Source organism: Opisthocomus hoazin, chromosome 1 (genome assembly GCF_030867145.1).
Source record: "Opisthocomus hoazin isolate bOpiHoa1 chromosome 1, bOpiHoa1.hap1, whole genome shotgun sequence".
In the NCBI taxonomy this organism is placed as follows: Eukaryota; Metazoa; Chordata; class Aves; order Opisthocomiformes; family Opisthocomidae; genus Opisthocomus; species Opisthocomus hoazin.
In genome coordinates, this window is record NC_134414.1 from 98,294,838 (window position 1) to 98,307,277 (window position 12,440).

Sequence of the window (12,440 nt, forward strand, 5' to 3'; positions counted from 1 at the left end):
CCCGGGATGGAGGTGAGGCTGACCGGCCTGTAATTCCCTGGGTCCTCCTTCTTGCACTTTTAGAAGATTGGAGTGACATTGGCTTTTCTCCAGTCCTCAGGCACCTCTCCTAGACTGCCATGTTTAATAAAGGTTTAGGAAGTGACTGCAACTCAAAACACATTCACATTTGCAGGTTTTCTACACTGTCTTTTTGCTAATACTAACTTAACAGCTGTCTGGGTCAATCTTAGCCCACTGCCCACACCAGCAAGGGTCAGCGAGGTCTATCAGGTCTGGGGAAGGCCCAGTTCAGATGGCAAGCACTAATCTGAAGAGCTAAGTAGAAAATGTTCTTCTGCTAAGAGAAGATTCACAAATGAATACCATTATGGCCAGAAGACACCATGACACTGATGATTTACAATAGGCTTTTAAGAAATGGATCCAGTAACTTGCATTTGGATAAAGCTCAGCTAAAAGAAGTACGAAGTGCTGGATCAAACACCTCTAGATATGGAGGGCCTACACCCAGAGGTTAGCCATCTTACCTGCTCAAGATATCACATGCTTTAACTTCAATTTGTTAGCTTTCACCTTTCTTTTCTTGTTATGCCTCACCCTGCTAGGCCTTCAGCATCCAGGATTTTCTGCCCATGAATATACTCAAGGTAGTGAAGTCACTTCTGTAACCTCCCAAAAAAGGATTAAAAAATTACTAGCTGACCTCCACAGACATTCACCTTAGATCTCAGTTTTTGTGGATTTTTTTTTAAACACATTTCTCATACTAGAATCATCCATGCCCTATACAAAAACCAAAACAACTTTTCTACATCTTTTTCCCTATGTTGCAACACTACAAGCACACACTGAACAGAGCCCTGCAGCGACCACTAAATTCTTCTCCAATGCAGTCCCTCTGGCAGCACAGCTTACATTCCTCACTCCTGAGCTTTGTCTTTGCATGAATCTTCTTCAAACGCCCAGGCAACCCAAGCCATTCCATATAAGTGAAAGCAAAAGATGAGTTAGTGTCAAAGCTAGTAATTATCCCCATGGAGATGCAACAGGGATAACCTAATTCCATTACAATTCCCGGATGGCAGCTTTTGCAATACAACAGTTTTGTGGGTTTTTCAACAATTTACTAGGCATTTTATTGCTAGTACTAATTTTTTTTGTGTTGCAATGTTCTGTGAGAAATTACCTTATCAAGAAAATTTGTTAACAGAAAAAGTATTTGACAGAGCCTTCTTTCCCATAAACTGCGCCAACAAGCTTTATTTTAAGATTTTATTTTGTTGTCTTTACATGAAGTAAATCCTCATAACTTGTTCCAATTATTTTACCTAGAATTGACAGTAGGATGCCCCAATTAACGCTATCTGCATCAGCCTATTCAACTCATTAAAATATTGGTGCTCTGCACTTTTGAATAAGACCTCAAAAAATAGTAGCGTAGAATATCTTTATATAGCAAGTACATCAACATGTTCTACCCTATCTTTTCTCTAGTTTCATGAAAAGGCAAAACCTACAGCTACAAGAGGTCAAGCTTTGTGTTCAGGATGGCAAAGTTGTCCTCCATGCTATGCCAGAAAGCAGCAGAACCCTGAAGCATGAAATTAATATAAACAGAGTGAAAAACAAGTGGGATACAACCCCTTTTAAAGCTCTTTCAGTATCTGATGCCCTAAGTCTCCAAGGATTTTACTGCACTAGCTTCACTTTCAGTCACCAAGATCTTCCCTGCTGGATCATAAAACCCTTTCTGCAGGCCTAGGAAATGTCACCAGAAAAAAATTTAGCCTCCTTACTATGACTACGGGGTTAAGAATGCTGTGCCAGCACTTCACTCCCAAGAAGCCCTCCCAAGACTTCCAGTCCGAAGTTGTTCAAGGTGAATGCATGTCTAAAATGGAGCATCCCAGCTCTAGAAATGCATTACCTAGCTAACAGGTTCAGAAGATGCCAAAACAAAATAAACCTATCCTCAAGCTTGCAAATATCATGTCACCAAGTTCTCAGCTTACTTGCACAAACAGCTGTTTATTCGTTATATATTATTTCTCCCCAAGCCCATAGTGAGATTTTAAGCAATGCATTTCAAAGTTAGATGATAACAATGCAAGATAAGCAGGAGTAAGAGATCACTGTGGGGTATATTGCTAAAAAAGTATACCTGTGTTGAGTATCACTGTGGAAATTGACTTTTTTCATCTCTTCAGGCTTATAAACACCTGTGACAATTCTATGATCCTTAAACTGATCCTGTTTCTTATTCATCATAGAGAACAGACCAGGGAATTATGTCCAATTAAGAAGCACAAATGTTTGCTCCATGTCTACTGCTAACATCTAAATTCTAATACTACTTTATAGCAGGAAACGAGAAGAACATTTTAGAGCCATTTGAGATTTTACACTTATGAAACGATACACCTAACATATTGCCACCAAAGTTTATTTGGAAACAGACTTTTTTTATTTTTTGGAAATAGACAATATAAGGGATAATAAGGAAACGCATAGGTAACATTTCTTGTCTAGTTTTTCAGAGTACCTGTTCTCAATTATGAATTTTTAGAACGGGAAATCAACCGGAACATTGAAAGTAGTTACCAGCTATAGGAAAAAATAAAAGAAAAGGGAAAAGAGGGCTTTCTCAGCTCACAGTTGTAAGCATCTAGCAGTAGAGTTACTAAATGCAACTTTTCTTCCTGGAAGTCATGTGGACATGATATTCTTTTTGTCAGCCTTCAAGTTCTCTTATCTCTAACCAGCAACAACCCAGATACACGGTCACACACCAAAGAGACAACCCTTTACATGAAGGGGGCTTTTCTTTGTGTTGTACTCATCCTGCATGTTACACCCCCCAACTCCAAGTGAGCCAAGCACAGAACTGGGAATACACCAGCCTAACCAGGAACAGCTACCGAGACAGCTTAGACACTTTTTTCCTTCTCCTCCTCTAAGATGTAAGATGGGAGCCAGAAGCTGGTCTTGGAAGAAAAAAAAACCTGAACAGCCACCCAACCCCACCACTTCCCACTCCCAGCAGGGCCATACCCGACCTTTTAAACGCCAAGCTGAGGGAGGAGCAGCTACCATGAGAAGTGTGCCATAAGCTGGTAACATGAGAAGTAACACTTGGCTACAACAGGGAGAGATCTGCAACCCAGAAACTGCACCACTGAGACTTCAGCGGGAAAGCACCAAGGATTGCGGCAAGAGTGTCTTTACGCTACTGGAGTAAAAACAACGTTCGCTCAATCTGTCACAGAAAACACAAGTCCTGCTTACTACCACCACAACACTTCCAAAGTTACATTTCCTGCAGCAGCTTTAATTATTCCATAACACACGGCGAGCCCTTTGTTGCCGTTTCTTCACGCGACACAAATAATTTTCAAAAAGTCCCTTAACCGTGCCAGGATGCCGTTACTTCGAGGCCCGTACGCCGGGCAGGCACACAGAGCCCCCGGCAGAGTTAACTCAGGCTGCAGCTCCGCACGCACCCGCGCTGCACAGCCCGCAAACCCCTCCACGGCCGCGTGTCTGGTTTCTTCCCGGCGCTGAGCAAAGACAGCCCGGCCGCCCGAAACTTCGTCTCCGTCCCCCCGGGGGAGCGCCGCAGCTGCTCCCACCGCCAGCTCCGCCGGCCCGGCCACCGCCAGCTCGCCCGGCGCGGCCCACGGCGGGGGACGGGCCCACGGGCGCAGACACTCATGGGCGCAAGGGGACGCGCACGCCAACGCCGCTCCTGTCACGCCGAGAGTCGCGATTCGCCCAGCCAGCCGGCGGGAGACCCCCTTCTGCCCCGCGAGGGAAAGTTGAGCCAATAATAAATAGTAATAACACTAATAAAAAAAGCCAACGGCCGCCCCCACGCTCCCCCCTCGGCCGCCGGCACCCCCCTGCCCGCCCGCCCCGCCCGGGCGGGCCCGGCGCTCTCCGGGGGCGCGGCGCGGAGCGGCGCCTACCCGAGCGGCTGCGGATGATATCGCGGAACTCGTCGGCGGCGGCGGCGGCTTCGTCAGCGGCGGGGCCAGGGCCGGGGCGTCCCGCCTCAGCCATACCCGGGGAGCGCGGGGCCGCGGACGGGAACGCGGGCGGAGGGAGCCCGGGCCGGGACAGGTGCCGGGCGGCGCCGCCCGCCCTGAAATAGAGTCGGGGCGGTGGCTTCGGCCCCCCCGCCCCAGCCCCCCCCGCCCCCGCCCCGCGGTCGATGAGGAGCAATTAGCGAGCAAATGGCCCCACGCGGGGCAGGAACGGCTGCGCGGCCCGCGCCGCACCGCCTGCGCTGTGCCCGGACGGACGGACGGACGGACGGACGGACGGACGGAGACTGAGGCACCGCATCGCTGCAGGGCGGCGGGGGATTCCCACTTTTTGGGGTGGACCCTCTCGGGCAGCGCCGGCTCCCGCGGAGGAGCCCCCCCGGCAGAGGGGTGCGCGGCTTTAGGGGAGCCGCGTTGCCCGGGGCGGGTCCCGCGCCGCCGGAGCCCCCCGCGCCCCGCTGCCCTGCCAGCCCCGGGGAGCGGCCGTGCCCGCCCCACCGGGTGGCGGGGCCGGGGGCCCGGTCCCAGGGGCGAATGGAAAGCGCACCGGAGTGAGGGCCCTGCACATCTCGGAGGGGTGAAGGTCCAGCACAGCTCTCCAAGTGGCACCACTCCGAAGCCCCTGGAGCGATGGCCCTTTGATACCCGCGGGCTTGCCCGATCTTTCATTCGTCCTCAGCAAAAGAGGAGGTGGGAAACTTCCCCCCTCGTGTTCAGTATGGAAAAGGGGCAGCTTAGCCCACTGGCATCCCAGTCACGGGACAAAATGCTTCCCGCTGGCATTGCTTCCTTGCACCCTTCCATTAAACGTCAGTTTGGTCGGCTGCCGCCAGCCCGCCGTTATTCCTCTCCCCTCGGTTTTCTCTCCATGCTGGTGTTCAGGGCTTGGCTTCCATGCTCAGCTTCCCGCACCTCACCAGGCCCCTGAGGAGCTTGCATCACCTCCTGGGGGAAGCGACCAGGCACACGAAATGAATGTGCTGGCATGTAATTAAATACATGGTCTCCCTCCGACAGAAACCCAAGCTCTTAAAAACTGTGCCTGAAAATATGGATGCTAAGAAGGCGGAGAATCACCTGTTTTTGTCTGTTAGTTTGTAGGACAACAATGTGGCATACTTCATACAAATTTATCCTAAGTGCTTCTCAGCTTTAGCACCAATCCATAGATAATTCATGAACAGATACAGAGGGACAGGGAAGTAGGAGTAAGCCGTAGGAAGGATGTATGCTGTCACTGGCACTGTGCGTAGAGAAGGGACTTGAATCTCCACGTATGCCCGAGTGTGTCAGAACCTTACTTGTCTGAAGACAACAGACTTAAATAGAATAAAATGGAATAAAACTAGGTAAGAAAACCAGGTCAGAGACAACGAACAGTTAGAGGAAGACTTTTATAGGCAGCAAGGCACATGGTGGTGGTCAGATCCTGAGGAAAGGGGCCCATCCCCGTGTGGAGCTGTGGGGCACAGCCCTCCAGCCAGGTGCTGTTTCATGGCTCGGTTCTGCCCTCTGGTCATTCCTGAAGAGTCGCGTGAGGTCAGGCAGGTGGGAAGTTTTGTGCATTCTGGTATTTCCAAAAGTATTTTTCAGCTTTGTGATGATCAGAGTTTCTTACTCAAACAAAGTGAGTGGGAAAAGAGTGAAGTGTTGCCAGCTTTAAATAATATAAAAGCATTACTCACACTCAGAAAAAGGCATGAAATTGTCCTCAGATTATTCAGGGGAGAGATATCATATTTCTTCGTCCATATTCGCATTTTCAATTCCCTCTGGTCACCCCTGGTGTGTGCCAACTCTCACAAACTTCCAGTGATGCAATTTTGGCTCCCACCACAGGGGTTCTTGCTAGAAAACCTGACTGAGATCAAATTGCAGCGAGGAGAGTCTGGAGTTTCTCCTCCAATATCACCGCCCTGTTATCGCCCACCCCCAAGTTTTTCCCAAGCTGTCAGCTAGATTCTCCCAGTCCCACAGCAATCCAGACATTCGGTAATTTGTGTCTGTCTCCCTACGTCTTGTTTTCTCGACCTCTGCCTCTCATTTTTAAGTGGACTTTCTTTCCGCGTTCTGATGCTTTAGGGAGGAGAGCAGTTGGCACACGCCTCCCTCTCCCCCATAATACGCATAGCATTGCAGATCTTAAAATGGGATTCGTGTGTTCCTCAACAGCTGATCCAGAGCCTCCCGTATGTTGTCTGTTCTGTCTTTAAAACCCACGTGGACAGACTGTGTAGCTGCTTACCTCGTCTTACTCCAGCTCATCTCCTGTCTGTTTCCGAGGGCAGAACGGAGGGAAGATGGTTTTGCCTCTTTGTGGCCAAGTTCTGATCACTGTTCTTCTGTAAGAGGAACATAGAAGGAAGCCGCTCAGGACAGAGACAAAAATTTCATGACTGACACTTCTGTCACTCCAGCCTGCCTGTATCAGTAGCCAAAATCTTGTTACTGTAATTTGATGACAGTGGAACACTAGCTTAACTAAATGCCGAATCTGTTCTGCTTTGTTTTACAGACGCAGCAAGATTGTATGCAGTACTTCAGTGCCAGAAATCTTAACAGATTTGGTTAATTTTATGAGCAGACACGGTCTCTTAGTGTGCAGTAGATGAGATTTCGGGGCTAAGACATCCGCATCCCAGTTCTGCAAGCGCTAGCTGGTACGCCCAAATATATATCTATCTCTATATATGCACAGACGCATATATATATATATATATATATATATATGTTTGCAGCACTGCTGTTAGTTAAGTTCGGAGTATCTCTGGTAAGAATTTCCCACTTTCTGCAGTATTTCACACAGTGTTTGTTATCATTCTGCTTGTGGGTATTTTTTCCCCACAAACAGAGTTCTGGTTTGAGACAGTGCAGGTCTCCAGGAAGCTTATCTAATCACAAAATTTTCTTAAGTATTTAAACTTCTGAAGTCCAAATCAAGGTAAAACACTAGACCAACATATATTACATTCTTTCAATAAATAATTTTCAGCGTGACCTGGATAGGCTGGAAAGTTGGGCAGAGGAACCTGATGAAGTCCAACAAGGGCAAGTGCAGGGTCCTGCACCTGGGGAGGAACAACCTCATGCACCAGTACAGGCTTGGGGCAGACCTGCTGGAGAGCAGCTCTGCGGAGAGGGACCTGGGTGTCCTGGTGGACGACAGGTTAACCATGAGCCAGCAGTGTGCCCTGGCTGCCAAGAAAGCCAATGGGATCCTGGGGTGCATCAAGAAGAGTGTGGCCAGCAGGACGAGGGAGGTTCTCCTTCCCGTCTACACTGCCCTGGTGAGGCCTCATCTGGAGTACTGTGTCCAGTTCTGGGCTCCCCAGTTCAAGAAAGATGAAGAGCTACTGGAGAGAGTCCAGCGGAGGGCTACAAGGATGGTGAGGGGACTGGAGCATCTCCCCTACGAGGAGAGGTTGAGGGAACTGGGCTTGTTCAGCCTGAAGAAGAGAAGGCTGCGAGAGGACCTTATAAATGCCTACAAATATCTGAAGGGTGGGTGTCAGGAGGATGGGGCCAAGCTCTTCAGTGGTGCCCAGTGACAGGACAAGGGGCAATGGGCACAAACTGAGGCACAGGAAGTTCCGTCTGAACATGAGGAAGAACTTCTTCCCTCTGAGGGTGACGGAGCACTGGAACAGGCTGCCCAGGGAGGTTGTGGAGTCTCCTTCTCTGGAGATATTCAAGACCCGCCTGGACAAGGTCCTGTGCAGCTTGCTGTAGGTGACCCTGCTTCGGCAGGGGGGTTGGACAAGATGACCCACAGAGGTCCCTTCCAACCCCTACTATTCTGTCATATTCTGTGATATTTATTCCATAATGTTAATAACAGGGAAAAAAAAGGGTCTATAAGCTTCTTTCTCAGAACCATTATTCTAATCATGAAGAGCTTTTTCTGCTGAGGCCCTGAAATGTCACAGTAAATGTCTTTGTCATGTCACAACAGCCAAATAGCGAAGAGATGAGTTTGGGACACCTTGTTTAATCATATACATCCAAATTTCTTCTCACTGATTTGAGCAGCAGTACACGTGTGTTTTAAGCGCTTGGAAGATCGCGTTCATTCCTGCAGCACTGCAGAACCTCCATTCAACACACTCTGTAGATTCTGAAAAATGTCAAGTCTTTGCACCTTAATTGAAACTATCATTTCCAAAACTAAAGTACGTACTGTGTGTGAAAAAAATACAAACAAAAATCTGGTGGTTTTGATGGCCAATGCTTGACATGCAGCTTTGAAAACCTTGCTCTTTGGGCAGACGTGTGTGTGCACATGAGTGCGTGTACTTACGTGTGTGTGTATATATGTGTATGTAGCATGTACTTTGGTTGTTACATAAGGATGAAGACAGTATGTTCAGGATCGATGATGCTAAGCACTAACTAGCAACCCTTGCTAGTCCGTTCTTTTTCCAGAAAGCAAGTTTCACTTGGTTTGTAGTCACCCATGGAAAACATCTTATCCTGTGTTTGTAATGTCTGCTATTAAAACTATTTGATTAGTGGTTTGTCAAAAGCTGGGGCTGATTGATTCAAATACTAGGGAGGCCTTCGTTTAGATGCTACGTTTTAGGATGAACAATATGTTTTAATGCTATATTTGAAGATTACTAAAAGCTCACTTCAGCAAACTATTGGCTTAATAATAGACTCTAAAATATGATCAGAGTCTGAGGTTAGCAGTTCTGCGTGACAGAGTATCTATCCGTACAGGCATATCTATGTTTTGATTCTACTTAAATATACCGATTGTTTTTAGTTGCATGTTCAAATGCAAACTTGTTATTATTCATGTTGAGGTGGCTGCTTATTGTCAACTGTGAGTTGGAACAAGCATTTCCTTGTTCAAAATTAGCCTTTATCCACTATTTTCATTAATATATGCAACATAATAAATACTAAAATATGACCAAAAGCTTCTATGGGAAGGGGTTCTGACTTTCAGGTTGGTAATTTCATTCCTTGTGAAAAAAGGTCAAAAAATTTAGGAGAAGATTTAACATTCTAGATCAAATTTTTTTTTAAATCCTACAAAATTGTGCATGCCTTTTCCAGTGGTTCACTTCACATTCTGGCTTTGCTAGGCCCTTTGGGATACTTCAGAACTTTTTCTGCGGCTTGGTTAAGCTAGGCAAGGAAGCTGTTTGTAAAAGTCAAACCCAATCTAGAAAAAAAGACCCTGAAAAAAAAAGTTGTTATTTATTCTGCCCACAGTACATGACCCATGCCATATTAAAACCGATTCTTTGGCTACGTTGGATTCTGATACTCACATTTATTTTCTAATTATTTTATAAATCAAGATGCATAAACAATCAGTAAGAAAAAATACATAAAAGCTTTCCTTGTGATAATTTATGCTCTAAAATGATTGCTTTGAAGCAAAAACGATTTGTGGTTGTGTTACAGAGTTCATCTGATCTAACTAATTTATGGCAACTCCCTCAGCTAACAAGAAGCACATGGTATAAATTGAAAATGAGGCTCTACTGGTACTGAAAATAAAGAGGTAATTTCTTTCCATCTTTCATAACTTCTATTCAAGACTGCATGTAGGTTTTTGTCACAGCTAATTAAAAGCTTGGTTTTCATCGTAGAATTAGTTTTATAATCTATTCAAGCAATACTGAAAGTCAGCACTCTAAATAGAGTAAAAAACCTGAAAGCTTATTTACTGATAAGTACTTACTAAATTGGTGACCTGCTTACCTCCTGGGAACACAAATGCTGGTGCAAACTGCACAAAATCTTGTCATTCTTCCTTATGAAACTGTGCTTGTGATGGATAGTGCTATGCCTTTCTTCTGCATTTTTACTGCTGCAATGCTTGTAAAATTGAAGATTTAGTAGAAAGTTATACATACAAAGCAGTGCTGTGAAATGCTTACTTTAGATTTGATTTTTAGTGTACTTAATTCTGGAGAAAAATGTATGTTGAATCTTTAATAAAAAGGCCTTTAAGTAACTGAAACTAAATAAAAATAAATGCCAAAAGGAATTATTTATTGCACAATGACGTATCCTGTATTAAAGCCCTTCTACTACAAAGTTACAAAATAACATCAGTTACAGCCCTCATAACCATATTTACAAAGGCAATCAGCATTGCCTCATGCATAGACTTAAGCACTCTCTGTGAAGCAGTGCCTAATTACATTTTCATAGCTATCATTAGGCATCTTTTGGCTTATGCTGTCATATGCAGTAAATGCTTAAATATTTAGGTCCCTATCCACAAAGATATTTAGATGTGTAGTTCTCATTTCTAATTTATAAGAATTAGGGACCATTAGGGACCTTTTTCCAAAGCCGGAGTATTGGATATTTTCTCACTTGGAGAGCCTGTTGGAAACTTTTGTGGACAAAACGAGATTGTCACAATAATCTGAATTCAACACTGCTGTGTCTACAATGCAGACTTCAATGAAATAGTCTATTTAACATTTTTAAAGTATTCTTCAACAAATCTTTATGCTCCTTCTATTGCAAATAATCTAGTATAAACATACCTACACTTGGACAAAACTGCCCATCAAATCAAAGGAATATTCAGTTCATGTATGAATTCTTTTATTTCCAGAGAGTCCTCATCATTACTCAAAATAAGATGTCACCAAACGCAAAGAATGTTTCCTTCTCCCAGATTCCAGTCTTCTCAATAGCGTTGTAGTAGTAGGTTGAAACACAAATCATTGCGTTTTGTGGTTTTTTTGGTATAACAATGTTGCACTTCCTGTAATAAGTAATCATGATTCCCCTAAAAGTTTCGGACAAAAGTCTTATTGGTTTTAGTGCAAGCTGGATTTGATTTTGTTTTAAACTTGTCCATTATTTTTTGGGAGCATCTGCTGGGGCTACAGTTTACAGAGATACAGTTAAAGAATGGTTCACTATGTGTGGCGTTTGCATGATTATATGCACAGGTTATGGTTTGTTCTTTATGCTTAGAAGAACTTTTTTCTTCAGTCAAAAAAATACCAGAGCAGGAAGTCTTGGAGCATTGTGCAAAAAAGCAAGGGGAAGATAGAAAAAGGGAAAATGAAAATGTATGTGGCTGACAAATAGAGTTTCTGATCTGAATAACCTTCACAAGTTCTAGTTAAGAGTTTCAGTCTCCATTTTCTTAGTCTTGCATATGTGTGAATGCACTAGTTTAACTTCAGGAATAGGAGTAGAGATAGAAGTAATATGCAAATGGTAGTCCTGTAATGACCTCTGTAGTGAATTTATATAACAAACATTGGAACACAAATGAAAATACAAAGTCTTGGTCTGAGTGTCATACACTTGAAGCAGAAAATTCACAAGCATTAATGAAAATGACCCAGCATTGTGTTAAGTATAGTACCGGTTTCTAGACAAATTGGCAAAGGGTTGCAAAGAAAAGCCAGTGATCAAGCATTTCTGCTTCACCGTGTCCTTGTTGGTACCATTGCACTTAGTTCCCTTTTATAAGCAATACTGCCTAAGAAGGAAAATGTCATCCTAAGGAGTGATGTTAATGAACTTGCACCCTTGAGCCATGACAGGGACTTCTGAAACTGTTGTTAAAGAAGCAAAAAGATTGGAGCTGAGTAAAAATTTTTGGAGATACTGGATGGGCTGCAGCTTGAGAATGGAGCATAACACGTGTAAGGCATTTTCTTAAATGGTTAAACTTCTGAAAAGGAGAAGGGATAGAGCAACTGCGCTAGTCTAGTTTTTCCAGTGTTTTTAAAATTGTAGTTACCAGTCCAGGTGTGCATGAATTTAGAGGCTTTTTTTAACCTGAGGTTAATTAGCAAGGCTTTTCAAAGACTTTTCAGATCTCTGGTACAAATCTAGCCTAGCTCAGCAGCAGCTGATAATCATTACCAGTACATGATTGTTCACTTGTCTGTGTGAAATTAGTGTGCAGCCGCAATTCAATTTGAGCAAGTCATGTTTGTGCGTTACTGAGCCACAGTATAAATGGGAACTAATTGACTCTCGTGTTGGTTCTCCCAGCAAATCCAAGGACCGCGAAGTATCTATGGAGATTAAATACCTGCCTCTTTTAAGACTGGTGTTGGAGCAAGGCTTCACTTGGGGTTTTTGCAATCAAGTACCTCTCTATGGAGAAAGCCAGACTTCATCTTACCCGACTGACTGTCAGGGATTTTCAGCAAGCACTAAATTCCCGTGCAAAATATATGCAACAAAAAACTATTTTTAAATGATATTTTGTCAGGGACTTTTAAATTATAGTCATCCTCAAGTGTATCTATAGATTGACCTGTCAACTGTGAAGCAACTGCTCTGATAAATCATTGTGATAGTAGAGGGATTTCCACCAAAATGTTTTAAATAATTGCATGTAGATTGAAGGGCTAATGACTAAAAGGGATTGGGGAAGTTAGAAAGACACAT

General features: G+C 44.4%; 1 protein-coding gene across 2 annotated transcripts in view; it reads right to left on the minus strand.

Annotated features, from left to right (window-relative positions):
• The window catches only part of DMD (dystrophin), a 1,341,705-nt gene extending 1,337,711 nt beyond the window's left edge, over positions 1-3,994 (minus strand). Inside the window, exon 1 of one of the 2 annotated variants that reach the window (XM_075430270.1) lies at positions 3,969-3,994. The gene's annotated coding sequence lies outside the window, so the exon portion shown is untranslated. The remainder of the gene's footprint in view (positions 1-3,968) is intronic. The other variant, XM_075430262.1, reaches the window with a different exon arrangement.
• Between the last annotated feature and the right edge of the window lie 8,446 nt (positions 3,995-12,440).